Source organism: Trachemys scripta, chromosome 3 (assembly GCF_013100865.1).
Source record: "Trachemys scripta elegans isolate TJP31775 chromosome 3, CAS_Tse_1.0, whole genome shotgun sequence".
Taxonomy (NCBI): domain Eukaryota; kingdom Metazoa; phylum Chordata; order Testudines; family Emydidae; genus Trachemys; species Trachemys scripta.
The window spans coordinates 59,598,383-59,625,304 of record NC_048300.1 but is presented as its reverse complement, the minus strand read 5'-3'; the positions used below and the strand labels follow the sequence as shown (position 1 = coordinate 59,625,304).

At 50.2% G+C, this 26,922-nt stretch overlaps 1 long non-coding RNA gene across 1 annotated transcript; it reads left to right on the top strand.

Moving 5' to 3' along the window:
* Positions 1 to 23,025, top strand: LOC117874570. Its single transcript, XR_004645028.1, has 3 exons — positions 1 to 1,287; positions 2,247 to 2,414; positions 22,988 to 23,025. It is a non-coding gene; the product is annotated as an uncharacterized LOC117874570 (long non-coding RNA).
* The last annotated feature ends 3,897 nt before the right edge of the window (positions 23,026 to 26,922 follow it).

The following is a 26,922-nucleotide window of genomic DNA, read 5'->3' as shown; positions in this document are numbered from 1 at the left end:
GGAGCCAAGGATTTGTTTCTAGAGATTTGGGTCAGGATAAGAAGCCCTAGGAAGAAACAATCCAAAAGGCCTTAGGGAATGTTGCTGATGCCAGTCTTTTTCACAGCAGTTTGATTAATTATCATCCATCCATCCATCCATCCAATGTTAAACAGTTTAGGGAGGATATACTGTGACTTAAATCCATCAGAAATGACCCCTAAGGAAGAAAGAGCTTGTTTGCACAGCACCTATCAGAGTGAGGGCCTAGGTCATGACTAGGTCTCCTAGGCGCTGCCATAATACAAATAGATAGATTAGATTAGATTAGATTAGATTAGATTAGATGCTTGTGGAAACCTTTCTACCTCTGTTGCTAGAGTCAAAATAATATTTTGCCTTCTCCAAAAAATAAGACATAAACCAGACGTGAGCCCCAGAGCTGCTGAGCCCTGCTCCCTGCCATCACAAGCAACCCCGTCATACAGTTTCATGCATACATTTGTCCAGCACTCTCTTAAAATTAATTGTCCCCACTCCCCAACTCCTGTTGGAAGGCTTTTCTGGAACCTCACCCCTCTGAGGGTTAGAAACCTTTTTCTAATCTCCAGCCTGAATTTGCTGATGGCCAGTTTATACCCATTTGTTCTTGTGCCAACATTGTTTTTTAGCTTAAATAGCGCTTCTCTGTCTTTGGTATTTACCCCCCAATGAGATATGCACTTTAATGAACCTAGTGAGATAGGCTCGTTATCTCCCTATTTTACAGATGGGGAAACTGAGGCAGACAGCGATTAAGCAACAAGCCTAAAATTATACTGAGAGTCAGTGGCAGAATGGGAATAGAATTTAGGAATCTGGACCCCACGTCACCTGCTTCAACCCACTAGATTAACCACACTCTCTTCCACAGCTGGGTAAGGAACCTAGGAATGCAATTCCCCATCTCCTGCTCTAATCACTAGAGAACAGCTTCGACCCCACCCCCAAATAGAGCTACCTCAGAGACTGCCTGATTTTTTGGCCTGGTTCCATGTAGTTTGTCACTCCGTGACATTTGCTCCTTGGCAGTGAAATTGCGTGTCCTGTTTCTTTAACTGTGTAGCAGGAAGCCATGCAACAGGGGAGTTGGGCAAGGTTGTAGGCAGAAGGGCTACAGTGAAGCAGCCAGAAAGCCAAGAAAACTTTAGAGATAACCTGATGGGCTGTTTATTCTCCCAGGAAGTACTCCTCTCCCTGTTTGCAACAGCCTAGTCATCTCCACTGCAAGTGACCACAAACTCCCAGCATGGAGAATCCTGAGCACAGGTGGGGAATAAGCCCTAGGCTGGGGGTGACTGAACAGGCCATGTGTCTGTTTTCATGCAAACACTCCTGGGGAACACAGACAAAGGGGAAGGGAGAGGCAGAAAATATCAGAGAAACAGAATTGCTTGCAATGGAAACAGTTTCTCCAGAGGCTCTTTCATGAGACTAGGGCAAAGCAACTGACAAAGGAAAGCGCAGTACTCTGCTGTGGGGAACAAGGTTGCTAAGGGGTTAAGAATTTGGAGACTCCAACAGCAGACTGGATCATGCGGGGATGAGCTACTGAGACATTAATTAACACCGAGGATCTAATTCTCCTTGGCTCCACTGAAGCTGTGTCATTTGGGGCAGCTCTGTGGATACTGATCCAGGGTTATTGGTGGTAACCCTAAGATTGGCAGTAAAGAGTACTCGGGTCAGGGCAAATCTGAGCATGTCAGCCTGCAGCTGTGACATGATGGGAGAGAAGCATCCCCACAGACTGAAGGGAGGGAAACACAAGGGGATCAGCAAGAAGGGAAACTGGGCCCCCCAGTCCCAGAGGAGGGAGGAGATGGGCCATCTCTATGACTCTGAGGAGATCCCACCTGGGATACAGAGCTCAGCTCTGGGCAACTCAGTCTCAATGACTTCATATCCTAGGAGCAGGGACAGGAGAGATCCCGTCTATACAGCTCTGGTGAGCCTCTGCCTGGGATCCCATGCTCAGCTCTGGGCCCCACAAAGATATTGACAAAATGGAGGAATCTCCGAGAAGAGCCACAAATGCTGTCAGGGGGCTGGAGGGACCCAGTTTAAAAGAGGAGATTAAAAGAGCTAAATAACGGGTAGCCGCCCTCTCCTCAGACAGATTTGCTGGGTGGAGGTGGTGGGAGGGGGCGTATATGCAAATTCAAAAGGCAACAAAGCGGTTTTATGTTTTAATTTATTATTGTAATATTTTAATGCCCTACAAACAGGTTCCCTGGTGTAAACCTGTCCTAAGGGGGTGCAGTCCCACGGAGCTTGAGGGTTGTGAGTTGCCCTGTATCACGCCAACACAATGAGAGAAGCCCAGAGCCTCGCTCAATGCTTGGATATGTAGATGGTTCTGACGGTGCTGGTTCAAGTTTTGGGTCGAGATTCAGGTCAGTCTTTATTTTTTTCCAAACTGGCTCAGCCAGCCCTAGTAACAAACCCTGCCTTGTCCCATGAGCCTCCTGTGGTGAAGTGCATGCTGGGAAATCCATCAGTTTCCCTCGTCCTCCTCCCACTGTAGCCACTTGGGGCCAGATTTTCAAAGTTATTTAAACTGTAGGCACGTAAAGATGCAGATGGGCGCCTAGTGGGGTTTTCAAAAAGCACAGAGGTGCCTAACTCTCATTGATGTCAAGGGGTGCTGAGAGGAGCGGAGGCAGGAGAGGGAGTGTGATCAGGGAGGGAGAGGGCCCGCTGGGGTGCTCTGTCTGCTGGGACACAGGCTGGCTTTGAACAGATTTCTGGAGGAATGTCAATGAACCTTAATTCCCCGTAATGACTGTGATGGGGGAGCTCCACGCAGCCTGATTTGCATCCGCTCCTATCTCCTTCATCTCTCCTGCTTTGTTCTTAATTACCCCGGCTTTGTTAATGTAATTGGCTGTGCCCCAATTGCTCTCTGAATCGCTGTCGAAGGCCTCGCCACAACTGCCTGGAAGCTCCCTCGCTATCCGTAACAGGGCCCGGGCCTTTCAAGGATGAAGGAGTTGCTGGAGGCTGGGCCCTGCTTAGTCTGTGTCCCTGCTACCAGCTTGCTTTGCTTATATAGAACAATCCCCCCTGTTCTGAGTTAGCTGCCTCCAGGTTGAGGAACGGCAGCTATTCCATAGGAGAGGGTCTTTGTTAACCCAGGGGCCTTGCTTGGAGGATCTGGTGGTGCTCCTGACTTTCTGGAAAGTCCTTCCCTCACTCTGAGAGGGCAGATAGGATCTCTGCAGCGCTACTGCAACTGCAGCCGCCCCAGGCACTGGCTTTCTAATTGCTGTGCGCGGCTGGGTTCTTCTGGGGCTCCAGCAGGGTGGGCGATTGAATAGAAAGAGGGCTGGCGTTTCATTTAAGTCATTAGAAAGCTCCTTGGGGAGAAGAGATGGGGAGGGGGAGGAGAGAGAGAGCAAGAGGGGAGGGGAGTGAAGGAGAGTGCGAAGAAAAGGGGAGTGAGGGAAGGAGCCAGCGAAAGACAGGAATAGAGTGGAAATGGGTGTGGGAAAGAAGATGAGAGAGGGAAGTGTGAGAGAGGAGATGGAGGATGTGACGGGGTGGGAGCGGGGGTCTTTGCTGGGCGCATGGTTCCACCTCCCCACCCTAGGGACCAGTGTGTGCTGCCTGTGCATTCTGCAGCCATCCTGCCATCCTAGGGAAGTCATCATGGGCTCCTGCCTCAGGCCGGCTCCCCGCCAGCTCCTATTGTGGGCTCTTTTGCCTGCCCCTCAGCCTGCCCCCCTGCTAAGAATAGCAAGGGGACTCCGATTTTCTTGTGAGTCTCTGTTACTGCAGCAAGACAAATTAATGTGGCAGCAAGATGCCCAGGTTGCAGAGGGCAGAGCATTGGTCCCTCAAGTCGAGAGGCTCAGGACCCTCTGTTCACAAGCTGGGATATTAGGGCACTGAAACCTCTTGAGCTGTTCATGCAAGACGTGACGGAATGGTGAGGATCTCCCAAAGCCAGCTGCTCTCCTGAGCTTTCCCTTACCTGGAAGAGATTCTCCTTTCCAGTTTGGAACCCATTGTTGGGAGAGGCGGGGGTTCTGATTCAGAGACTCAGATTTGTCCCCCAGTGCATGAGGTTGAGGTTCTGGTTTGGGCCTGGATCTGGTATCCTGTCTCTTGCAGAGGCCAGTAACTCATTTCCCCAGTGGGAGGAATCCCTCCCATAGTGCAGCTGGCCAGTGTGCAATGGTCTGATACAGGGTGGAGAGAAGGGACTCCTCCCTGCCCCCTGGGGGAAATCAGTTTGTGCCCTGAACCATGAGGTTTGATGACCCCACCTTAGTGCACAACCCTGTTCAGCCCTTTCGCCATACCCAGCTTCACAGCCACTGACTCTCCAGCCTATGCTCCCTGTGCTGCTTCAGAGTAAAGATTCAGACCCCTCATGACACCACTGATTTGTGTCCAAACCCAGAGACTGCTTCTGAGGGGTGTCCCAGAGCCAGACGATACAGGTACAGCTTCTGCCAATGGAAATGTCAGCAGATTAGGGGGATTAGCGAAAAGATCCTGCGCGGATGAGATGAAATAGCAGAGACCATTGCTGAAATGGTTTAGTGTTCCTTTCTGCAGGGGGGATTCTAGTGCACCAGGACTCTAAAGACTGTGTGTGTCTGTCTCTCTCTCCACCAGCCCCTTCCATTTTTGTCTCTCTCTCTGTGGCAGAGGGTTTAGGCAGCATCAGACCATTGTTCAACTTGTGCAATAAGATGAATGTCCTTTCCCATCAGCAGAAGGAAGCCAGCTTCCCTTAGGAGTGGTACAGCAGCAGGAAGGAGTCTGTGCCCACCCCACCCCCGCAGTGCTATCGCCCACTGCTGTCTCGGCTAAACCAGCTTAGCTGCCAAATGCACCATTTGACATGTGTTTTATTTCAATTTTGACCTCGTTGCCAGCAGCAGATCAGCCTCCCCTACCTGCCACCTTCTTTTCCTCTGCTCGCTTCTCTCTGCCTCCCTCCTCTCTTTCTTTTCTGCTCCCCTCTGTCCCTTTCTCTCTTTCTCCTTGCTCTCCTACTCAGGTTTTTATCTCCTTGCTTTGTCTCTGTGTGTCTCTCTTGCGTTACTGTCACTCTTGCTGTGTGTGCGTGTTGCTCTCTATCTCTCCCTATCCATACTGATTGGGTGTCTCTATTTCCCCCTGTTCTCATTAGATTCAGCCTTAAGCCCTGCACTGCAGATCCAGGGAGTGTGTGGTCTGGGAATCAGTAGCCCAAATCACCCGGGGCCCTGTCCTGTGCATACATGAACCCCACAGCAATTAATGGAGCTGTGTGTGGGCTTGTCCAGTGGGTGCAACAGGACTCCTGGTAGCAAAGACCATTCTGGGTTGTGATCTTGCTGTCATGTGCTCTTGGTCTCATCCTGAGAATCCCATTGACTCCAGGGGAAGTTGTGGGTACTCAGCTCTGCTCAGGGTCAGGCCTGCTCTTGTCTCAAAGCCGCTGCCCTTATGTTTAGCTCAGTTGAGCAGCTGAACTTTCCCCAAGCAGGCAAGTCACTGCCCCTTCTTCCTCTCCCTCGGCAGCTGGCTTCTTGGGCTGTCTGGAGCCCTCTCCTTTGTGCACTTTAACTCCTCACCCTCAGCCATTCTTACCTTCAGTCTGCTTCCCTCTCCTCAGGCCAAGGGAGGGGAGCTGACAGCTTTCCAAGGAGCAGTGAGAGGGGGATGGGGAGACGAGAAGGGGATAGCAAGAGAGAAGTCATGCTCAGGTAGAACCAGCCCTGGGGATTCGGAGTATGGAGACCCAGGCTGTGAAGGACTCTCCCACGATAAATTGAGTCATTCACATATTCCTTGCAAATTCCAGCACCAACATTGCTCCCAGGGCGGATAGCATTAGTTTGCTGTCTTGCCTTGGGCCGGGAGTGTATCGGTCCCCTACTTCCTCTTGATTTGTGTACTAACTACATCAAAACCCTTTCGCTGACTTCACCAATGTGCAGCTAATTCTGGGGTAGAGTGTGGAAGCTGTTTAGCGAAATGACCCAAACTAGAATAGCCAGGATTCAAGGCTAACACCCTCCTCTTGCAAATGCGCGAAGGGAGTTGTAATTATTTATATTGTAGATCACAGCACCATTAGCTCTTTGGGACAGGGTCTGAAATTTATTATGTGTTTGTACAGCACCTAGTACACTGGGTCCCAACTTACTTTGGTCTTTAGGCACTACTGCAATATAAAGGTTAAATAATAATAATAATGCTAATAATTGTGGTAGGGACTGCATGTTCACATAGTAAGAAACAGATTTTTCCCTGTTTCAGAGTAGCAGCTGTGTTAGTCTGTATCCGCAAAAAGAACAGGAGTACTTGTGGCACCTTAGAGACTAACAAATTTATTAGAGCATAAGCTTTCGTGGACTACAGCCCACTTCTTCGGATGCATATAGAGTGGAACATATATTGAGGAGATATATATACACACATACAGAGAGCATGAACAGGTGGGAGTTGTCTTACCAACTCTGAGAGGCCAATTAAGTAAGAGAAAAAAACTTCTGAAGTGATAATCATGATAGCCCAGTACAGACAGTTTGATAAGAAGTGTGAGAATACTTAGAAGGGGAGATAGATTCAATGTTTGTAATGGCTCAGCCATTCCCAGTCCTTATTCAATCCTGAGTTGATTGCATCTAGTTTGCATATCAATTCCAGCTCAGCGGTCTCTCGTTGGAGTCTATTTTTGAAGTTTTTCTGTTGTAAGATAGCCACCCGCAGGTCTGTCATTGAATGACCAGACAGGTTAAAGTGTTCTCCCACTGGTTTTTGAGTATTATGATTCCTGATGTCAGATTTGTGTCCATTAATTGTTTTGCGTAGAGACTGTCCGGTTTGGCCAATGTACATGGCAGAGGGGCATTGCTGGCACATGATGGCATATATCACATTGGTAGACGTGCAGGTGAACGAGCTCCTGATGGTATGGCTGATGTGATTAGGTCCTATGATGATGTCACTTGAATAGATATGTGGACAGAGTTGGCATTGGGCTTTGTTATAAGGATAGGTTCCTGGGTCAGTGTTTTTGTTCAGTGATGTGTGGTTGCTGGTGAGTATTTGCTTTAGGTTGGGGGGTTGTCTGTAAGCGAGGACAGGTCTGTCTCCCAAGATGTGTGAGAGTAAAGGATCATCTTTCAGGATAGGTTGTAGATCTCTGATGATGCGCTGGAGAGGTTTTAGTTGGGGGCTGAAGGTGACAGCTAGTGGTGTTCTGTTATTTTCTTTGTTGTTCAGATTTTTCCCTGAAGTTCTTATAATTGGAAGCAGTTGAAATGTTTTGTTTGAAAACATTTTTTTGGATGAAAAATGGCCTTTTTTTCCCCCCAAAGCAAAAGCCTTGCAGAAAATTTTAATTTCAGTCAAATTTTCCGGGTTTTGATGGGAAAAAAAAAACCCAAACATTTTTAGTCCTCTCTTTTTTTTCTTCTTGTCTTCCCTCCCTCTGCCCCCATTTTCTATTTTCTTATGGAAGGGGGAATAAAGGAGAGACAGGGAAAAAGTGAGAAATATTTTGCTTTCTCTCTTAGTTGAAAAACTGAAAAGTTTACAGAGAAAATTTGGAAGAAAATGCATTTATTTTTGCAGTTTTCAGCAAAAAAAATGATTACTGTCTCTTGGCCAACTCTACTTACAATCTAAATGGATGACATAGGCAAAGCGCAGGAGAAAGGAAGTACTATTATGTCTCTTTTACAGAAGCAGAGACTGAGGCGTAGAAAGATTAAGTGATTTGCACCAGGTCATACAGCGAACCTACAGCAGAGCTGGGAACTGAAGCCAGGCCACTGTCTTAATCACTTCATAGATTCCCAGGCCAGAAGGGACCATTGTGATCATCTGGTGTGACACCTCCCCTCCCCCCCACATATAGCACAGGCCAGAGAACTGCTCCAGAATAATATAAAAAGCAGATCTTTCAGAAAAACATCTATTGCCAGTGATGGAGAATCCACCATGGCGCTTGGTAAATTGGTCCAATGGTTAATTACTCTCGCTGTCAAAAAATTTGCACCTTATTTCCAGTCTGAATTTGCCTCGCTTTGACTTCCAGCCATTGGATCGTATTGTACCTTTCTCTGCTAGCTCGAAGAGCCCATTATTAAATGTTTTGTCCCCTTATAGATACTTTCAGAGTGATCGTCACCTTCTCTTTCTTAGAGTCAAGGAGCTCAATCTGTTTAGTTTATCTCTATAAGGCATGTTTTAATCCTTTAATCATTCTCATGGTTCTTCTCTGATCCCTCTCCAATTTATCAACATCCTTCTTTGAATTGTGAGCACAAGAACTGAACACACTATTCCAGCAGGGTCACACCAGTGCCAAATACAGCAGTAAAATAACCTCTCTCCTCCTATTCAAGATTCCCTTGTTTATATATCCTAGGATCATTTTAGCTCTTTTGGCCACAGCATTGGGAGCTCATCTTCAGCTGATTATCCATCATGACCCCCAAATGTGTTTCAGAGTCCCTGCTTCCCTGGATAGAGTCCCTCATCCTGTAGATATATTCTTTGTTACTAACGCATATGTTTACATTTAGCAGTCCAATTGATCCAGATTGCTCTGTATCAGTGACCTGTCCTCTTCATTATTTACCACTCCCCCAATTTACCAATCATCTGCAAACTTTATCAGTAATGATTTTATGTTCTCCTCTAAGTCACTGATAATAATGTTAAATAGCGTAAGGCCAAGAACCGATCCTGTGGGACCCCACTGGAAACGCACTCGCTTGAAGGTGATTCCCTGTTTACAATTACATTTTGAGATCTCATCAGTTAGCCAGTGTTTAATCAATTTAATATCTGCCATTTTAATTTTGACCATTCCTCTTTGATAGTGACAAGATCTTCATAGCCTGCCAGCTAAACGAAGTGCTGGCACGTGGGTGGGAAATCACCCATGTATCTCGGAGATACATGGAACATAGAATCATAGAAATTCAGGCCTGGGAGGGACCACCAAAGGGCATCGAGTCCAATCCCCTGCACTGGGGCAGGAGTGCTATCAAATCTACAGTCACAAATTGGGAAGACAGGAGGTGACCTGCCCACTGTAGTTTTGCCTCTTGCTCAGTGGTTCACTCAGGTCTCACTAGCTCAGCAGGGTGGGGCCTGGTCAGTGGTGCTGGTCAGCAGTAGGCCTGGCTCTTCTCTCTCTAAACCAGTGCCTAAGCATGTTGCTAGGGTGTGTTGTTCTTTGTTGAGACAGAACCACTTGTGGTCAAAGAGTTGGTCGTGCTAGCCTGGGTGTTGTGACGAAGTCTGATTTGGGTAGTTACATTCTTCCAATCTAAATTCCCTGTTGCTGTTTTTCAGCTAGATACAATATTCCCTTCTCATCCTAAATTGCTGTGTGGCTGTTAAATGGCTCTCATGTTCTACCCCGGAAGTGGCTGCATTTCAGTGGTTGGTGCAGAGACCCTTGTCTGTGGTTTGTAATGAGTCAGCTGAATCTGTGGATCATTCTGGTGCTGTAGAAATACAAGATACTATTTCCATGACTGTCTCCTGCCCCTTCCTCAGACACCCTACTCTCGTTCTCACCCCTTGGCTGGCATTTCATCCTTGTCCTAATCACTTCTTGCACTAGGGGGTGCTTGGGAGACTGGATAAGAGCAAAGATGAAAGGAAATGTCTGTAACTGGGTGAAAAATGTGGTTTAATTGCTGGAACTCGGAAAGGTTTCCAGAGCTTGTAACGTGAACCTTATCAAATGAGGAAAGTTTTCAGCTTAATTGCTCTCCTGGGCAGGCTTGTTCCTTAATTAGAAAACATTTTAACCCGCCCCCACTCCACTCCCTGCTGATAAAAACACCCTGTAGTTGGAAATAGACAATAGCCATCTTCAGCGCCTTGTTCTATATACACAGAGTATCCCTCTCCCTTTGCGTCGAGTCCATGTTCTTCTCTCTGACTCTTTTAGGATGCTGTATAGCCTGGAACAATAGACTTCTCCAGAGTCTGGAGGAGTGAGGAGGTTACCCCAAATCAACAGCATTTTTGGTGCAGGGGCGGCTCTATGTTTTTTGCCGCCCCAAGCATGGCAGTCAGGCGGGCTGGGGTGGTCCGCGGTCACGCGGATTCGGCGGCGTTTCTGTGGGTGATCTGCCGGTCCCGCGGCTTCGGCGTACCCGCCGTTGAATTGATGCTGGAGCCGCAGGACCGGCGGACCTCCCGCAGGCATGCCGCCGAAGGCAGCCTGACAGCCGCCCTCACAACGACCGGCACGCCGCCCCCCCCGCGGCTTGCCGCCCCAGGCACACGCTTGCTGCGCTGGTGCCTGGACCTGCCCCTGTTTTGGTGGGGGTCTCTTCTTTGCACTTCTGGTCACCCTGCCATTCATAGTTTAACCCTTCAAGCCAAACAGGTGGCAGCTGAAAACAAGATGTTTGTAGGGTTGAGAGGCTGGCTGAATTTGGGGACGGGGGTGGAACCGTGGAGGGCTGCTGGGAACAGGAGGGCAGGACAGGATTCTTGGCTAGAATGATTCCCTTTCCTCCCTTCGCCCTGCTGTCACAACCCTCTCCTCTCTGGGACATGCACTTCCTGCGGGCTGTAATACTTGGGTCTCCTTTTGGTTGCTGGGTTTAGTGCAGGGGTGCTGGGTAGTGGTTTAGTGTGGAGGTACTGGGTGGCCCTACCTCCTGGCTGCCAGTATTGCTCCTGTTCCCCCCAGATATGTGCACCCCGTGTGGCCCTCCTCTACCCCCCCAACTCTTTGCTGCTTGAAGCCCTCCCGCTCCCTGGTATCCAGTCCCCATACCAGCCCCATTCACTGTTATCTGTTTTGGATCGGTTGGGAAACAGCAGTGGGGTCCAGCTCTCATGGGAGGGGGTGGCTGGGGGAGGTTTCTGGGTCTGAGCTGGGTTCTAAGCAACTTGGGGTAAGGCGCATGCCTGTGTCAATGGCTGCCTGGCCCATGGCAGACAAAAATAAACAGCCTGGGCTCCTCACTGACACTCAGCCTTGCGGCAGGCTCACGTGGATGGGTGCCCAGCCATCGTACGCCTGCCTCCCATTCGAAGGGGTGACAGGCACCCACTGGGACCAACTTGTCCTGTGAGCGCAGGCATGTGCGTACAGCAGGCATTGCGGCCTAGGATCACAGCCCAGCACTGCCTGGGCTGGAGTGCAGAGCAGAAATCCAGCTCAGCAGACTCTGCGCAGGCTGGGGAAAGCAGGAGTCCAGGGGGCACCCAGCCAGGTTTCGAGGCCTGCTTGCCCTTCAGGGAAAGGGGAAGCAGACGTGGGGAGAGCCAACAACCCACCTCCACTGCTAGAAACAACCCTGCTACCCTCCTTGGAAGCCTGCTCACCCATCTGTCTGACTGCTACCCCCGCCGGCTCCCCGAGCAGCCGGCTCTGAGATTATCACATATGGGGAGGCAGCCACCCGCTTGCCCTCCCTGGAGCAGGCAATAGTGGCCTGTTTTGCAGATCACTAGTGAATGCAGTAAGCTAGGAAAGGGCAGACTCTGGGTGTTCAGGGGAGGAGGCCAAAGCGGCAGAGTGGGGGAGTGTGAGTGGGCACTTTGGAGCTGAGTTGAGTCTGTGCCGAGGTGGGGTGGCGTGGGGAGGGGCAGAGGACTAATGGCTTGAGGCTGTACTGGGTTAAACATAAGACATGTCAAAGGGGCGGGGGAAAGAGGGGTAAATCTTATTCACTTTCCATGTTCCTGCCAAGTCAAAATGTCTCTCCCTCCGGCGTTTCCTCTCGAGTCGGTGGAGACGTGTACACTACTGCTTCCTTGTGAAAGCAAAGCCAATGTATCAGCTCCATTCGGCTGTCGGGAAGCCAAGCACCCCTGGGCTGCCTTTTCCTGCCCCAGAATTCATCCCAGCACCTGCCTTTCCCTAGCCCAGCCGTGATTTTCCACTCGGCAAGCTCCACAAACATTTTAATTTCATGCCTGGTTGTTGTTGCTGGTTTGTAAAACATCTGAATTATATTAGCACTGTTTAAGAGTGTGTCAGGCAGAGAAGCTGCAGCCTCCAGTGGTTGCCTATTCCAGATGGTTAAGTGACAAATCTCACTTCTGATGTCTTAACTAGAGAGGTAAAGTAGGAAAAAAATAGCAAACAGCAAACGGAAACCCACCAGATCTGAAGCTGCGACAGGCAGGGCAGGGACGAGATGGCAGTTAATCCAGACTGAAAGGAACACACAGCAGATGTTGCTTTCTTCAGGGATGTCACGGGGCTCTTTCCCTCCCTGAGACCTGTTGAAAGGAATCGCTTTCTCTCAACGATGCATGAAGCAATAAACATCTAACACACATGCAGAGCCTGATCCTGTGAGATCTCATTGACCACAGAACTGTGCAGGATCAGGCCCCATTGTCTGTCTCCAGCAAAAACTGGGGTTTTCTGTTTGAACTTCCCTTTGGTTTGGGTTTTATTTTCAATTACTATTTGTATTACAGTAGTGTCCAAAGGCCCCCATTGAGATCCTTGCCCAAGGTGCTGTACATACGCATGCGAAGTGAAAGACAATCGCGGACCCAAAGAGCTTATCATTGAGATAGACAAGACAGACCAAGGGTGGGGAAGGGAAACTGAGGCACAGAGTAACATGACAAAGCCCATGCTCACACAGCAGGTCTGTAGCAGAGCCACGAATAGAAACCAGTTGATTCCTAGCCATTGTCCCGTTGACTGAACCACACTGCCTCATTAAGTACAGTGCTTTTTGGAAATATGACACTAATGTCCTCACTAGTGTTTTTGGTGCACTTACAGCATGATAACCTACTACTGCTGGCCACTGTTGGAGTTATTCCTTTAGCTCAACTGGGAGAGATGTGTCTGGTAATGATAAAAGTCCTGGGTTCAAACTCTGCTGCCAACCTATACTAGGAGTCTTTAGATGAGTACATCACAAAATAGTGTGTGTGTATAAAAGGATCCCTTTTTTAACTCTTGAGATGCAGCTGACTTTCAGTTGGAACATGGCAGTTGATTAAATAGCACACAGAGGTTTAGGACAGGAAGTGAAGAGAAATGCTGTGTACAACTGATACTGCAGAGGGGAGGTAGGACCGGTACTTAATTTGTAATGAAAGAGTTGCTGGGGCTCAAGCAATTTTTTTACACTCCTAACTGATGCAGCAAACCCAGAGGTGCCAGGGCTATGAACTGAGAAGCCCAGACGTGCTGGGGCACAGCCCTGGCACAAATGGAGCACTGGGTAGGGCCCATAGGGAGGTAGAAGGGAATTACACAGGCTGGAATTTGGTTAGGACACTGGGGGTAACAACCCAACTCTTATGAAAGCACCATAGGACATGTAATGATCACAAGCAGTTAGAGCTTTGGGGTTGTGTCTGACTGAAACCAGAAGCACAGTGCCCCCTGTGCTGACTCAGAGGCAAGAGCGCTCCCTAATGCATAACAAACACTGCTTCCTGTGGCACCTGGGTTTTCATGAATCTCCCATCCAGGCACTAGTCTGACCCAGACCCTGCAAGGTCATGAGCTCTCACAGAGAGAGTCGCCCTTCTCATGTCTCTAACAGCTGTATGGCAGACCCGTCGAGAGAAATTTGGGCTCCCAGTACATCATGTTCACTGGGGCCCCACTCCCTCCCATTTCATCCCAGTTACAGATGTTTTGGGGACCTGCCTAAGATCGTGGCCCAGTACAATTGTCCACCTTTCTCCCCTCTCATCAGCCCACGAAAATGTTCCGGGCCACAGGGAAGAAAATGCATGAGGTAAATGCTGAGAGCCCGTTTTCTTGTATCCTAACAATACCATTCCTCTTGCTATAGTTACAGTTGTCTGGGTCTGCAAGATAACCCCCCACCGTCCCCCTAGGCCACAAGTGAAATGAGTTTGGGAGGGGCTCTGTGGGTACTTGTCCACATCACAAAACTACCACATGATCTGGCATCATTTAGCGTGGTTAACAGCAGTCACTGCTCTGAGGGGTTGGGGTGGGCTAGAATAGCCAGGAGTCCTAAAATCCCCCTAGACACTCGGGGGGGGGGGCACCTGCCTCCCCACCCCCCACACATTCCCCAGGTACATGTTCACACTCACCTGCTTCTGTGGTCAAAGGGGACAGGGCCAGGGCGCTCCTGGACCAGTTGTGCTTTTGGTGTGGGTTGCGGAGCCTCTGGTGGCAGTTCCCCTTGCTTGCCCATGTTGGTGTAGTGGCCCAGGTGGGCTGACTGGCTCTGCTGGCAGCCAAGCAGGAGAGCTACCCACCCCTCCATCCTTAACCTTGTCTTTGGCTCCTGCCTAGAGATTAGGCCACAATCATCCCTGGTGTGACTCAGTGACATTGCATTAGGGATGAATGTGGCCCATTGGGGTCCACCTTCCTCCAGTGCATCTCTGTCCCTAGCTAAATGGGACCGTTTAATGGCCTGTCAGGTTTTAAACACATAAAATTCCTAGAGCCCTAGGTTCAAATCCTGCCAGGGGCAGCACTGTCTTTCCTCCTGGAGGGGTGATAAATTGGGTACCAGGTGGGTCTTTTAGATGAGATCTTACAATTCAAAGTCATGGTCGCTCTGAGCCCATGTCAAAGACCCCTACGGCATTTATGGGAAGGCTAGTAGTGTTGCCTTAGCTTAAATGTCCTCTTCCCCCTCCCTGCTGCATGGTATGCTGAGTGCTTCATGTTAGAGATGGCTGCATTTCTCTGGAGCTGGGTGTATTCAGTTTCTGACGTGCTTTGGGATCCTTCAGGCTGAAAGCTGTTTTATAGACATAAAATCTGAGCAGGAGCATTGTTAGCTGTTGCTTTGCACAATGTTAGCTGTTAATTCAAAGGACAAAGTGTTTCACAGTGAACCCATGTGAACTAATTTGGAGCCCACACAAGTTGCTGTTCTCCTTTTGCCTAAACGTACTTAGGCATAGTGACAGGTGAGTCACTGTTGCAGCCAATGCAGTCTGCACCTGTGCTTAATGAATGATGTCTGGATGTCTGTGAAAAAGAGCAGCTTGAGAGTGGCTTGAAGCAGTGCTGGCTGCGAGGATCAGTGAGAGGTCTGTTATCTGCCTCTCTCTCACCTCTATAGTATCGGAGCATGTCCATTGCTTTCTAAAAGTTCCTTGGATGTCTCGTTCTGAATTAAATAGAAAGAAGTGTGTTTTGTTAAGAAAATCCAGGTGGGCGCTTTGTGATTCTACAACCCACAACAGGGGAAGATTGGTGACAAGGATTGGACTGGGCTAGGATCCAGCTATGATTGGTCTGGATGGGTGAGATGATTCCCAGTGTGAACATAAGAACGGCCATACTGGGTCAGATCAAAGGTCCATCTAGCCCAGTATCCTGTCTTCCAACAGTGGCCAATGCCAGGTGCCCCAGAGGGAATGAACAGAACAGGTAATCGTCAACTGATCCATCCTCGGTCGCCCATTCCCAGCTTCTGGCAAAACCGAGGCTAAGGACGCCACCCCTGCCTATCCTGGCTAATAGCCATTGATGGACCTCTCCTCCATGAATTTATCTAGGTCTTTTTTGAACCCTGTTATAGTCTTGGCCTTCACAACATCCTCTGGCAAGGAGTTCCACAGATTGACTGTGCATTGTGTGGTCCCAGAAAATCATAACAGAACAGATTACCAAGAGAAAAACCAGGAAAAGTCTAGCAAGAGCTCTTAAAATGTATGGGCCTGACTGTTGTCTCACTTATTCTGGTATTATCTGCACTGAACTTAAGGCAAGGCTACACTTAAAACACTGCACCAGTGCTTCAGTGAAGAGGCTACTAAGCCGACTGGAGAGCTGGTGTCATTAATCCACCTCCCGAGTGGCAGTAGTTATAGTGGTAGGAGGAGCTCTCCTGTTGACATAGTACTGTTCACATTGGGGTTAGGTCAGTGTAACTTTGTTGCTCAGGGCTGTGGGTTTTTTACACCCCTGAGTGATGTAGTTCTACCAATGTAAGTTTATAGTGTAGACCCGGCCTCAGTGGAGCTGGCGAGAGGACAGTCACACCCTCTGCATTTGACGTGGTTGAGCACCAAGCCTTGCAGCGAGAGGCAGCTGGCTACTAGCATCACATACAAAAGACTTAACGCTCACCTTGGCCATAGGGCTGGGTCAGAATTTTTGAAGCCACAAACCGAACTTGGAAGCATGAAGTTTGCAACCCGTTCTGTCAAAGAACAGCAGAGCCCCTTGGGAGAGCAAGGGAGGAAGGCGGCTTTGGCCCAGATGCCTTTCTTGGGAGCCCTGCAGTGGTTTGGGCCCTGTGAAAGACTAGGCTGCTGGAGCTGTGGATGTATGGGATGCACTGCCAGCACCTCCTGTGGAACGTGACCTGCCAACCAGCTGCCACGCTGGTGAGCTCAGAGGAAAAGGATCAGCAGAGCAAAGTACCTCCCTGCAGAACCTGCGGGTCTAGCAAAGACAGCAGCGAAGTTCCCAGCCAGCAGTAAAAGTGCTGAGTGGTGCACAGCTTAATCTCCTTATTAGGATAATAGGCTGATACCTTATTGTATAGTTAAAATGGAAATTGACAGTGGAGCTGCAGTTTCTCTGACTTCAGAGACTCTCTGTAGTAAACAATCTGGTGAAGCGGCTACACTGCTTCTAAGTTACCTCTGTTCATGGAAAGCAGGAGGTGTGTGTGGGGGAAACGAAAGGAAACAGGATGAACTGCATGTCTGATGTGAACAAAGAGGCGGGATCGCTCGTTGACCTTGGGCATCACTTGGCCCTGAAAAGTGCCTGTGAAAGGGTTTGCTCCTGTGGTGGGTTGGCTAAGAAGTGTGGAGGCAGAATGGTGTGGCTGCAGGTGCTGGGCGAATGTTCTGGGAGGTCAGACATTCCCCCTATGTCATTCAAGGGGTTATTGGTAACCAGTGAGAGGGACTGACTAGCCAAGGCTGTCTGTTCCCTTTGGAGTCTCTGAGTGTGGAGCTCCAGCAGGTGTTCCCTTGATCCTATTCACCGCTGCAGTATGGATGCCGGCCCCAGCAGGCTTTGTGCGCTTTACAGGTTTTGACTGGCTGGAGCAATGCTTTCTGGGATTCATCACTGGTGCTGCAGGACAGTGGGGCAGGCAGGAAAGAGACAGTAGGAGTGCAGAGCTCTGGGGACGTTGGTGGACACAGCTCCAGCACATGTCTGGGTCTGGTGCCTTTGCAATAGGTGGGAGCATGTTTTTTTCCCCTCCCCTCTCTGTTCTATTCTTTCTCAGCAGCATTTTTTTGCATCTCCTTCAGGACTCTGGAACACGGAGTTCCCCTCCTGCTACCCTCAGCCCTCTTTGCCCCCCCCCCCCCCCGCACCTGATATACCCCCCTTAATGGGATCACTTGACGATTCCCTTGAACCTGAGGGAGGGGCCACAATGGCTCCTGAACAGACATGACAGAAAAGGGGCCAGTGGCTGGACTGGAAGCAAAACACTGCACCTTAGCAGAGACTGGCTGCATGGGAAATGGAGACTTCCCCCCTTAGTCACTGGTTCCAATCCAGTCCCAGATCAGTAATGGCTAGTGATCAGAAGTTATAACCCAATGACACAGAGGTGGCTGAACTATAGGGTGACAACCCGTCCCTTATTTTAAGGGACATCCTTTGACTATTTTAAGGGACATCCTTTGACTATTTTAAACATTAGATTGAAGCTTGTGGTAATTGCATTGTATATTTGAGGGCAGTAGAAAAGTATACTTGATATGCTAAGGGAACTGGTATTTCCCTAAAATGTCCCTTAAAATATATCCTTCATTTTTCATATGGCTTTCCCTTATTTCCCTCCAACATCAGTGGTTGCCCTACTGAAACACGAATTGCTCCCCTCCCCTCTTGCTGATGCTGGAGAAAAAACATTAACTTCTTTAGGTTTCCAGGCTGTTTTTGAGCTGGTGGGTCCCATCTGGAAGAGGGGACTCTGAAATAACCAGCCCAGTTTTGCCTGACTGAACAGCTCAGGAAATTTGTCTAATCATTGGAATTCTGAGTCTCCTCTGAACTTCCACAGTATTTGGCAACTCAGCTGTGGTCCCTGATCTGACAGCTGTTCTCTTCTATATAAGCTCTTATAAGCGCATCACTGTAGTTTCTGAGCACCTTCCTGCGGTGACTAAAATCTGTCAGGTGTTTGTTCTCTCGTCCTCTCCCTCCCCAGTTTGGTGGCTCATGTGAAACGAGTTGTGTCGGTGTGTGGGGTCCCAGTTGTGTTCTTAGCAGACGCGACATGAGGGATGAGAAGCCTGAAGGTGACAGGACTAGGCTGTGAACCTGTCCCCGAAATGCTGCAGGAGAAAAGGAACGAGGCCTACTGCGTAGTCACCTGGCTGAGATTAGCTGTGGCAAGCCAAGCTGTTGTGAGTCACTGGAACAGTTTGCTGTACCTGTACCTCTCGAATGACCCAGCGATCTCTGGATAATCTAAGCTTCCATTATACAAAGGAAGTTTCCAGCCTTTATGGCTGCAGAGGAAACCTTCAAACTATGCCCTGATATCATGCTGTCAGCATGAGTTTGCAGACCAGCACCCTGAGACAGTAACCCTGTGTGGCATAGCTTTCCCACTTTATCTGAGTGGGGCACGACCTCTGATGACTAGCGATCGCTGTTACGCTGCTCATCGTCCAGCTAGTCCTAGATGGAGTAGGTGGAGCCTGACCACAGCACTCCCCACGTATGATTCCTCCCCAGCTGGACCACTGCTGCTGTAACCCCTGCTCAGGCAGCAGTAGCTGCTCGTACATTTCAGTTCCTCTTTTGGAGAAGAAGAATGTTGGTGTGGGTGAAAGGTATCTAGCTGGCAGTCCTGGAGCCTGAAGTCCCATTTCTTCACCTAACAGATGCTGCATGGGCAGCAACAGGGCAAGCTTCTCTTCTCCTCCAATCTCCCTCCCCCCCGCAAAATGCCTCTGCCCTACCCTGGAGCAACACCCTGCCCCCTGCAGAAGGGATTTGGGTCTCCATGGCTCATGCGATCTTTGGCTTCTCTTCCGAGGCTTCCAACGAGGGGGCGTGTCACTTCCAGTGGGGTTTTGTGAAACACTACGCCGAGCCCTTCCTGTCTCATTCCCTGCAGAGCCTGCCTCACCCCCACACACTGGAAAATCAGGCCCACCTTTGTCTTCGCTGCCCCGGGCCCCACAGAGCTCCTGATCTAGGAACTGAAAGGTTCTGCCTCCCACCTCCAGTAGCTGAACCAAACTCTTCTCCTGCCCCCTCACATACATCAAGAAAAAGCCATGGGCTTCTCAACATTTTTTTTTTTAAATGATGGGTTAAACGCATCCACGGAGGGGAAAAAATAACCAACGGAATTCAAGGTCTTGGGCAATAGCAATTTCCTCCATTAAGCCGGCAGACATGGGGAAATGAGGGAAGGCCTATTGATTGATTTTTAACATGGCCCATTATATATCATGTGGATATTGAAATATTAATACCACTTTGCCATTAAGCAGAGAGAGAGCCTGAATCCCCAGGGGCTGCCGTAATGGGGAGGGATGGACATGGTCTACAGGTGGCACTCAGCAGGATAATAAGGAAAGATGATATCATTTCTATACACTGTAAGGAAGATGCCTGTTGCACTGGGATGGTTACACCGAGAGCTTGCTCTTCCCCAGAAAGGAGATTTACAAACCAAATCACTGAGGGTATGTCTACACTACGAGAGTAGTTTGATTTTACTTAAATCGAATTAGTGGAACTGATATTACAAAGTCGAACGTGTGTATCCACACTAAGAACAGTAATTCGACTTTGTGAGTCCACACTAACGGGGCAAGCGTCGACATTGGAAGTGGTGCACTGTGGGCAGCTATCCCACAGTTCCCGCAGTCCCCGCTGCCCATTGGAATTCTGGGTCGAGCCCCCAATGCCTGCTGGGGAAAAAAATGTGTCAAGGTTGGTTTTGGGTAACTGTCGTCATTCAACCGTCACTCCCGCCCTCCCTCTCTGAAAGCATTGGCGGGCAATCAGTTCGCGCACTTTTCTGGTGAGTGACAGCGCGGACGCCACAGCACTGCAAGCATAGAGCCCGCTGCGACCATCGCTGCAGTTATTGCTGTTGTCAACACCTCGCACCTTATCATCCACCTTTTTCAGAGGCTGAGAAATTGGGCGAGGAGGCTACGGCAGCGCGGTGAGGACATTAAGTCTGAGAGGGGCACAGACCTCTCACAAAGCACGGGACCCTGCGCCATGGACATCATGGCAGCAATGGGTCATGTTGATGCTGTGGAACGGCGATTCTGGGCCCGGGAAACAAGCACGGACTGGTGGGACCGCATAGTGCTGCAGGTCTGGGATGAATCACAGTGGCTGCAAAACTTTCGCATGTGTAAGAGAACTTTCCTGGACCTTTGTGAGTTGCTGTCCCCTGCCCTGAAGCACAAGGACACCTGAATGTGAGCAGCCCTGACTGTCCAGAAGCGAGTGGCCATAGCCCTCTGGAAGCTTGCAACGCCAGACAGCTACCGGTCAGTCGCGAATCACTTTGGCATGGGCAAATCTACCGTGGGGGTTGCTGTGATGCAAGTAGCCAACGCAATCGTTGAGCTACTGCTGTCAAAGGTAGTGACCCTGGGAAACATGCAGGTCATCATAGATGGCTTCGCCGCGATGGGATTCCCAAACTGTGGTGGGGCTATAGATGGAACTCACATCCCTATCCTGGGACCGGAGCACCAGGCCAGCCAGTACATTAACAGAAAGGGCTACTTTTCAATGGTGCTGCAAGCACTGGTGGACCATAGGGGACGTTTTACCAACATCAACGTTGGATGGCCGGGCAAGGTTCATGACGCTCGTGTTTTCAGGAACTCTGGTCTGTTTAGACGGCTGCAGGAAGGTATTTACTTCCCGGACCACAAAATAACTGTTGGGGATGTGGAGATGCCTATAGTGATCCTCGGGGACCCAGCCTGCCCACTAATGCCCTGGCTCATGAAGCTCTATACTGGCGCCCTGGACAGTGAAAAAGAACTCTTCAACTACCGGCTGAGCAAGTGCAGAATGGTGGTGGAGTGTGCTTTTGAACGTCTCAAGGGGAGATGGAGAAGCTTACTGACTCGCTCTGATCTCAGCGAAACCAATATCCCCATTGTTATTGCAGCTTGCTGTGTGCTCCACAATCTCTGTGAGAGCAAGGGGTAGACGTTTATGGCAGCGTGGGAGGTTTAGGCACATCGCCTGGCTGCTGATTACGCCCAGCCAGACAGCCGGACGATTAGAAGAGCCCAGCGAGATGCGCTGTGCATCCGGGAGGCTTTGAAAGCTAGGTTCCAGAGTGAGCAGGGTAACCTGTGACTATTAAGTTTGTTTAAAGAGAAGCTGAACCTGCCCCCGTTTCTTTACCCACTTAGTGTTGACTATCCTCTCCAGTTACATACCCCCCTCACCCCATTGCCCCCCTTCCAACACACCTTTAAAAATAAAATAAATGGAACTTTGTTCATTAACACCATTTTCTTTATTAAGGGTTTCGTGGTAAAGGGTTGAAACTGGGACGCAGACTGTGGTGGGGAGCGGGTGTAGTGATGGAAAGGATGCTTCTAAACTCGAGGAATGACAGGTTCCTGCTCCTAGAGCGGTTCGCAGTGGTGGACTGGTTGTTTCAATGGAGCCTGCCACCCCTCCTTTTCGGGACTCTGTGTGTAGGGGCTATGTGACTTTGTGGCGGGGGAGGACGGTTACAGATCCCCTGCTGCGTGGCTCTGTGATCCAGGCTAAGGACCGCTGCATAAGATCTGTAACTGCCCTCCCCCACCATAAAGTCACATAACCCCCCCCCCACACAGAACATGAAAACCACCTGCCAGACTGACCAGGGTGCCTAGTGACTGCAATGTGTGTGTGACCTGCTGCTGAACCTGCCCCGTGTCTGTACCCTGGTAAAGGTGACTGTCCTCTCTAATTACTAACCCCCTTTCCCTCCTTCAAACTCACTCTCCTCTAAAAGAACCTGACAGAAACAGTAATTAACAGAAACGTATTTTTTATTAACTACACAGTTAGGGGATGACACTGGGACAGGGGCTTGGGTGAGGTGCTTTTGGAATGAAGAAAAGGACTTATCAAAACTTTGGGAATGAGAGCCGTCTGGTACTTGAGCAGTCTGCAGGGGTGGAGTGACTGTTTTCATGGCCCCTGCCGCCCCTCCTCCTTGGGACTTTGGGTGAGGGGGGGATGGGACTTTGTGGCGGGGAAGGGCGGTTAGAGATATACTGCAGCGGGGCTCTGTCCTCCTGCCTCCGGTCCTGCAGAACATCTACAAGGCGCCGGAGCATGTTAGTTTGCTCCCTCATTAGTCCAAGCAGCGTTTGAGTCGCCTGCTGGTCATCCTGCCGCCACCTGTCTTCCCGTTCGCTGTGTGATCGTTGGTATTGCGACATGTTCTCCCTCCACTGGGTCTGCTGCCTTGGCTCGGGAGCAGCCCATAAGTTCGGAGAACATCTTGTCCCATGTCCTTCTCTTTTGGTGCCTAATCTGTGCCAGCCTCTGGGAGGGGGATGCAGGGGTAGGTCGGGAGACACTCACAGCTGTGGGATGGGAAAAAGGGAGTGAATTCCTCACAAAGATACATTTTTGTGAACAATGAACATAGTCTTTGTGAACAAGACCATGCACAGCAACTATCACATGCACACTCAGGACAAGGTCGAATTTTCGGCCTTCCCATTCAGTGCCTGGGGTCTTGGAGTACAGATCACACAAGCGGGGCAGGACAGCGGAATTCGGCTAGCAGGCGGACATGGTAAGCCGTAGACTTTTGGCTGCTGAAAGCTTAATTTACAGCAGTGCCCTCCTTTCATGTTCAAAGCAATGCCCCTAGCATTGGCCAGTCCCTGCTGCCGGCAATCCAGACAGCATGAACTCTGTCCCTGTCCCACCCTCCTCGTGGCTGTCCCCGGGAAAGATCCCTGTATGCTGCCCCTGTCCCGCCTCCACCGCGTGGCTGTAAACCGCCGGTTACAGTTATGTAAAGGAACAGGCAAGCAGTCCCAATACTAACATTCCCCTAATTCAAAGCAGGTCACCATGAGTGATATCACTCTGATGAGGATTTCTGACACAGAGAAAGACCGCATGCTGCATGAATGCTAGCGAGCACCAGGGCCGTATGCCGCCATGCTATGTGAGGCACTGATCCTGGAGTACTTGCTGCTAGCCTGGTGCAGAAAAGTTTCCTACCATGGAGGACGCAATAAGGCCGCTCTCCCCAGGAACCTAATGCAAAGGCTTTCAAATTATCTCCAGGAGAGCTTCGTGGAGATGTCCCAGGAGGATTTCTGCTCTACCCCGGACATATTGACAGAATTTTCCAGTAGCTGCACTGGCAAGGACTAAAAAGTAGAGCGCCTAGGGCAAAGAAATCATGCAAAACCGGACATTTTGAGATACTTTTGAAGTAGTTGCACTGGCAAGGACTAAAAAGTAAAGCATCTAGGGCAAAGTAATCATGAAAAACCCATTGTTAATATTCCTGTTCTGATCAAAATAAATGTTTACATGTTTAAAACACTTACCGACTGATGTTTCCCCTGATTCAGGGTCAGGGTTAACGCCTTGGGAGGGTTGTTAAGGGATCTCTGTGAGGCTGATGAAGAGATCCTGGCTGTCGGGGAAATCAGCATTGTATGCGCTGTCGACTGCCTCATCCTCCTCATCTCCTTCCTCATCTTCCTCGTCCGCGAACATCTCCGAGGAAGCGGCCGTCGACAATACCCCATCGTCAGAGTCCACGGTCACTGGCGGGGTAGTGGTGGCGGCCGCACCTAGAATGGAATGCAGTGCCTCGTAGAAACGGCATGTCTGGGGCTGGGATCCGGAGCGTCCGTTTGCCACTTTGGTCTTCTGGTAGCCTTGTCTCAGGTCCTTGATTTTCACGTGGCACTGTGTTGCATCCCGGCTGTATCCTCTCTCCGTCATGGCTTTGGAGATCTTCTCGTAGATCTTCGCCTTCCGTTTTTTTGATCGCAGCTCCGAAAGCATGGACTCATCGCCCCACATAGCGATCAGATCCAAGACTTCCTGATCAGTCTATGCTGGGGCCCTCTTTCTATTCTGCGATTGCACGGCCATCACTGCTGGAGAGCTCTGCATCGTTGCCAGTGCTGCGGAGCTCGCCACGATGTCCAAACAGGAAATGAGATTCAAACTGACCAGACAGGAAAAGGAATTCAAATTTTCCCAGGGCTTTTCCTGTGTGGCTGGTCAGAGCATCCGAGCTCGGACTGCTGTCCAGAGCGTCAACAGAGTGGTGCACTGTGGGATAGCTCCCGGAGCTATTAGCGTCGAATTCCATCCACACCTACCCTAATTCGACATGGCCATGTCGAATTTAGCGCTACACCCCTCGTCAGGGAGGAGTACAGAAATCAATTTAAAGAGACCTCTATGTCGAACTAAATAGCTTCATTGTGTGGACGGGTGCAGGGTTAATTCAATTTATCGCTGCTAAATTCGACATAACCTGAGTGTAGACCAGGCCTGAGTCAAAACATTCTCAGGCTGGCCGTGCTGAAAGGATATTTATGCACCTGGACTTTTTTCCAGCCTGGTCTGGGAAGAAGGGCCTCTCATATTGTAGAGGAAAGGCAGTGTGGCCTAGTGGGTAGAACTCTGGTCTACAGGGAAGTCAACATACCACAATCACCCCATTCTTTGGGCTTGGGTTTCTATGCCTTCTCTTTAGGAATAGGTGGTTTCCAGTGCGTTATGGGCGAAGCGTGGCCTCTACTTCTCCCTCCTCTAGAAAAGAGGAATTTCAAGACACTTTTGCAGATGGTGTTCCCCAGAATTCCTAGGCACTCTCAATCCATATGTCTAGTTTCTCTTAGGGCTTGTCATAATAATATTTATTCCTAAGGTTAGCACAGGGGATTTTGCCTGTCACAGCATCATGAATGAGCCAGCTGTACTTGATTAAAGGGCAATAGTCATGTCAGAATCCACTGGTTCCTAAATCTCTAATGGTGCTTTGCGGATGTGAATGGAAATATTGGCTAGCTGATGAGATTAGCAGAGGCTGTAGCTACACAGAACACATCACTGGACATCGGCAATACCAGGAGGGATAAGCTGGAGTGCCAATGAGAAGCGCACTGGGGAAAGTAACTGAAATACTTTCCTCATGGTTTGTATTTTCGAAATGGACAACTGTAACAGGGTGTTGGCCAAAAAGGTTCTGGCCAGGCCCCTGTTAGCCCAGCTCCAATTAAGGGGTATTAATTGGTACTGGCTGGGTGTGGCTCGCCAAAGGGCTTAAGGAAAAACTCCTGTGGGCCTTGTTAGCCAGGAGGCTATATAAAGCTGGCAGAAAGGAAGCAGAAGAGGGAACAGGATAGGGAGGAGCCTGTGGCTGTAGTGCCCAGCTGGCTGAAGAAGCTAGCTGTCCCTCAGGGAGCTGGCTGGAATGGACTGTATCTAAATGGTGGTGGGAACTGACACAAGGAATAAAAGGGCACTGGTGCTTGCATATTAAGCGGTCTCTGACTGATTTTTGGGAAGAGCAGTGAAGCGCTCCGTTACATGTGGGGCCTTTACTGGGATTGGAAGCCAGCAAATGTGGTTGGCAACTCGGAGATGGAGGAGACCCTGTAATGGCTGGTAAAGCAGCAGGAACAGACCCAGCAGACCCAGCAAAACTTCCAGCAGTCCCACCAGGCTGAGAGACAGGCCTTCCTAGCCTGGCAGGCAGAACAGCAGAGGAGCCTGCAGGAATTTATCCGGGAACAAACCAGCGTACAGGGACAACTCCTGCAATGCGTGGTGGATCCTGTGACAGGGGAGGGCACCCATCCGCTGGGCTGGGGACTGTGTAAGATGAGCCTGGCAGATGATCTGGATGCCTTCCTTGGGGACCTTTGAGCGGGTAACCATGGGCTCTGGGGTGGGAGAAGGCAACATGGGCCCTCTGAGTCGCTCCCTATTTGACAGGGGAGGCTCAAGCAACTTAAATGGCGTTGAGCGAGGAACAAGCCCGCGATTATGAGGCAGTAAGAGCAGCCATTCTGGATGGGGTGGGCCTGTCGGCCGAGCGGTACTGACAGAAGTTTCAGTCAGCCCTGTGGACGTCAGCAGTTCAGCCCTGGGCGTATACCAGAGTCTGATGGACTGGGTCACGCGCTGGCTGAGGCCTGAGGCATGTACTATGAGGGAAATCATGAATACCCTGGTCCTCGAGCAATTACTACAGAGCCTCCCTGAGACCATAAGCATATGGGTGAGACGTCACCAGCCAGGCACTGTCAAGGCAGCCGTCAGATTGACAGAGGAGTACATAGAGGCTGAGGGACCCCGGAGGGAGGACCGACCCCAGAAAGACAGGGAGGAGACAGACAGAACCTTTTCCCGGGAGAGGCCAAGAGAAGAAGGGGGAGCCCCGAGGAGCCCCCGAAAGGCCTGCCCGGCTAACGTGTTGGCAGTGTGGGAAACCGGGTCACACGAAACGGGACTGCACGGATATGGAGTGCGGGTGGGCGGAGTTTTGTGGATGGACTCAAGTTGAGGGGCAAAAACAGGGGCCGAACCTGTCCACCATTCCCGTGGAGATTGGGAGAAAACCCCAAACGGGCCTGGTGGATACAGCCTCAGGCTGTACACTAGTACAGAGGACGTTGGTAAAGCCGCACTGGCAGCTCCCAGGGGCAAGGAAAGCCCTCGGGTGTGTCCATGGGGACAAGAAGTCCTGCCCGGTGGCCCAGGTACTCCTGGAAGTGAGGGGCCACTTTAGGTGGAAACAGGTGGGGGTGCTGGATGGGCTATCATACCTGGTAGTGTTAGGCTGGGACTGGGGCCTGCTGCCTAGAAGGAAGCGGTGGGGTACCCCGAGACGGGGGGCGGAGATACCAAGCCGGAGGGTCCCCAGATGAAAGGACAGGCCTAGTCCCGTCAGTAGCGAAGAAACTCTTAGATAACAGAGCCCAGAGAGGGTGGACCTGTGGGAAGGGTATATGGGGGAG